Below are 4,379 nucleotides of genomic sequence, written 5' to 3' on the forward strand. Positions count from 1 at the left end.
TCTCTCTCTCTCTCTCTCTCTCTCTCTCTCTCTTGGTTTTTCGAGACAGGGTTTCTCTGTATAACCCTGGCTATCCTGGAACTCACTTTGTAGACGAGGCTGGCCTCAAACTCAGAAATCTGCCTCTGCCTCCCAAGTGCTGGGATTAAAGGCGTGCACCACAATGCCCATACATCTCTCTTAATTAAGTCTTAACAGGACCAAAACACAGCACTGTCATTAAAAAGCAAACAAATCCACTCAATCCCAAACTCAATTCCTTGATCCTCACAGCTTTAACGCTACAGAGGTTCCCAAAGCATCTATATTTACCACACACAAACTAACAAACTATGTAATGGTAACCAACTGCCTTAGTAAAAAAAAAAAAAAAAAATCCGCTGTTATTCTTTATTATCTAGTATTAAAGGTGAAATTCTATTATTCTCAGAAGCCCCCCTCTCCTATTGGAAGCCTCTCTATCTGGAAATACACTACCCCTCCTGGGAAAGCCTATTCCAGGAAGAGGAGCCTTTTGGTATGTAAGTCAACTAGTCCACAACCAACTTCTACCAGGTCTATTCTCCAGTAGACAGTATTCTTCTGCTTGGCTATACCAGGCAAGACATAATCCTGAGACTAATTGTCCACATAGTTTATAGCCAACCAAGTTATCCAAACTGATTCTAAGTCATTCAGTCCCATACTGCCTCATCATGTGTTATGGAATGCTGTCCTCCAGACATGATCATTCCTCAGAATGGCCCTGATTACTGGCAGGAGACCATTCAGATCAAGCCTGCTCATGTTCCCTCAGGCCTCCTGCACCCTGCTCTCAGACTAGTGTAATTCTGTCCCAGTTGCACATGGGTTGGGTAAGTACTAGAGTGCATAAAGGGGGAAGGTTAACTAAAGTAGACAAGTCCTTCTATGCAGCTATGGGGAAGTAGTCTTTTAAAAAAAGTCTCCTTGCTTTGAGATCTACATGATCCTGAAACACTCCCACCCACCCCCACCCCCCACATTGTTCTACATGCCAGTCTCAGGCACATTCAACAGCTGTGTGTTAGTGGGGCTATGAGGAAAAATAGGAGAGTGCCATTTGGAAGAAAAAGACAAGACAGAAATGATGGGGATTTCAGTTGCTAATAAGCACAGAAAGAGAATCCTTGAAAGAAAACACGCAACCACACAGGACAGAAAGGAAGAGGAAGCCCTATACCTTGGTGAAAATGGGACTTATGCAGTAAAAGTGAATATAGCTTTTACTTCCAATTTTCCACCAAGTGAAGCTTCCTGACTTTATTTTCCATTTCAAGAGTACTTGTCCTATGAAACACAAATTTGGGAGTGAAAATACTCAATTATGTCCCCTTCAACAAACCTTCCCTTCCTACCTGAGTAGGAACAGAAACAGAATGTTGTCTCTGCCCGACAGTGTTTCATTAGCCATGGAAACGTGCCCACATAAGAGAATTATTAATCCTCAAAAAAGCCAAGGCAGCATTTCATGAAAGCTGAAGTGTATTTTCACAGACGGCTGTGCTATGGTGTGTTCAATTGGAAAAAATATTAAACAAAGCAATATTCCATTTCTGTTTTATTCTCTGAAATCAATTATTACATGAAAAGGTAGATAGGAAGAGCACAGTTAACAAACAAAGACTAAAGAGTTGCCATCACTTTCAAAATATTCTGGAAAGTAAATGAAGGCCACTAGCCAATAACATGGCAGCAAAACAGAGAGATAAAAAAAAAAAAATCCATATTGCCTGCATTCACATACCCCACGTCACAGATGGAAGGAGCAAGAGATAAATGGCCCGGTATTGATTGTTCTTACAGGAATATGACAACCACCCAGAGAAGAGAAACAGAATGTCTCTCTCTTCACATAAAAAGCAAATTACATACGAAAAAAATCACTACTCTCAAAGCAAGGTTCAATGAAAAAAATATGTCTGGCTTTGACAGGGCAAATTCCAGGCACTGTGTATTTTCACAGAAGTTGGTCCTAAAGGAAAGATTTGAGTGTTACAAAATCTATGGATTTTTTCACAGATTGTCATAATTTCCCTGCAATGACAAGCAAGGCTTCCATTGCCTACCTCATCCCTAACTGATCCTGTGAAGTGATGCTGAGTTTGTTTCTTTCTGAAAGTTATACCATAAAATAGCTGCACAAGGAAACTGGGGAGATGGCTCAGGAGGTTAAATGCTTGCTGTACAACCATGAGCACCTTCATTTGCACCCCCAGAACCCACATGAACAGCCAGGAGTAGGGCTATCCACTTATAATCACAGCTCTGCGGAAGCAGAGCTTTGGGGCTCACTGGCCAGCCAGCCAAACCTAATTTTCAACCTTTGAGCCAAATGAAAGGTCCTGTCTCAAAACACAAGGTAGATAGCTTCTATGGAGGACCTGAAGATGCCCCTTGGCCATTACATGCATATACTTAAATACGATACCCACACAAATATAAACACCCACCCTCTACACGTATACAAAAAACTACCGGCACTGAAGCTGTCCCATAATAAATGACACTGCAGTGTACTATTACAGTAATGCACTGTGAATATATCATGCATTACTAAATGTGTGTGAATGGCAGGGTGAACCAAGAGGCAGTTCATTATGTCCCTCTCAAAGCTCATCATTTAGAAAGCAGAGAATTTCTACTCTCCAACATCCTTTTTTATCCTCAGAAATGTAGATAGGAACTATTCTTTTTGCTTGTTTGCTTCTCAAAGGTTTAAGCCAAAAGGAAAACTTCTCTAAGAATCACATGATTTCTACATTGGAACTTTTGAGTGTTTCCCCTGCTTTTCACCTTTCCTCCTCTCTTTCCATTCAGAACATTTTTGGAGTTTTCAGATAACAAGTTCTGCATCTTATTATAATTTCTGAACGGCCATTATTGGACAGGAAAACTGCTTCAATAATCATATTTGAGCCATGAGAATAAGCACACCCACACATTTGGACCTTATCATTCTGTTCCATTTGTCTTATCATTCTTGACCTTCAGCTGATACCATGAACCTTGGAAAGTCAAAGATGCCATTGTGTTAGTCCCTTATTCTCTACCTCAGGTACCTCTGTCTTTATTCTCTGTCCCCTCATGCCCTTTGGAGATAATTGCCTATGTTTCAGTGCCTATATTATATATGTTCCAACCTGTTCCCCAAACATGAACTGTTTGGGATTAAAATAGTTTCTTGGGAGCATTTTCAGTCTTTCCTTGAACTCCTGCCAAATCTACAGCTCTCCCCAGAAAGGAAAATGCTGAACATTCAAAGCAGAGTGAGGATTACTCAGAAAGAGATAATAAATAGCATATTACTGCTTGTGGCATGAGGGGAAAAACTCAATTTGTTTGTATCTTAATGGTTTAACCATGACAACAGAGTGGAGCCTTAGTAAAGGTACTAAGAACACAGGCCTCCTGCCAAGACGTGAGAAAAGACTGTAGCACGGCTGCGCCATGGAAATCATATCACAACGCAGGCAGGAGCTATGCAGCCACATTAAGAAAGTCCACTCGAGTAGCTTGACAGTGCATTGTTTGCAATGCAAATGTTAAGAGCATTAATAAATGATGCAGCGAAGCAGGATAAATTCAACACTGGGAGCCGAACTGGAGTCGGTTAATATCATGCTAATGAAGATGAGAGAGAAACTAGTTTCTGACTTTTGTTGTCACGAGTTTGGATGCAAAGAGGACCGCCTGCCATTGGGAAGAAAAGAAGCACACAGGTGAGGTAACAGGCATCACTGCCACCACTTACTGAAGAGCACCCTACAAGGCTGGAGTATCCTTAGCACCTCATCACCCTGTTATTGCACATGAAAACATCAGGGCCCAAGAAGAAATAAGCAATTTCCCAGTGATTATACAGCCAAGAGAGTGAAGATTTCAATCAACAGCAAAGCTTCCTATGTAGTCTTAGCTTTGCTACTCCACAGTGGGCTATTAAAGTCTCAGCATGCAAGTGTGTGTGTTAGAGTCTTCAGTGGTGTTTCATGAAGAATAAGCAAGAAAATTTGCTACTGTTTTAGGGATTCATAGTTTAGCTAGGGAAATAGATGGGAAAAGGGTAAGACTACATATAGAGTTCTGGAGAGCAATACTCCAACATGGTGGTAGAAAGCTAACTCTCCTCAGGATGGCCCCATCTGTACTACCTGATTTGGTTGGACCCAAGAATTTGCTACTAGAGGATGCACAGTTCACTTGGAGAATGGCTACTCTTAGAGTTATGTGGCTTGAGGAGAACAACTTATGTTACACTGTGCAACCCTTAGACAAATCCTTGAGCTTATAAGAAGAGTCATTGACCCATAAAGATGTAGCTTGATGCTTACCAGGAAGTGTCTCTCACTCTTTAAAATATC

The sequence above is a fragment of the Mus pahari genome, chromosome 2 (assembly GCF_900095145.1).
Source record: "Mus pahari chromosome 2, PAHARI_EIJ_v1.1, whole genome shotgun sequence".
NCBI classification, from domain to species: Eukaryota; Metazoa; Chordata; class Mammalia; order Rodentia; family Muridae; genus Mus; species Mus pahari.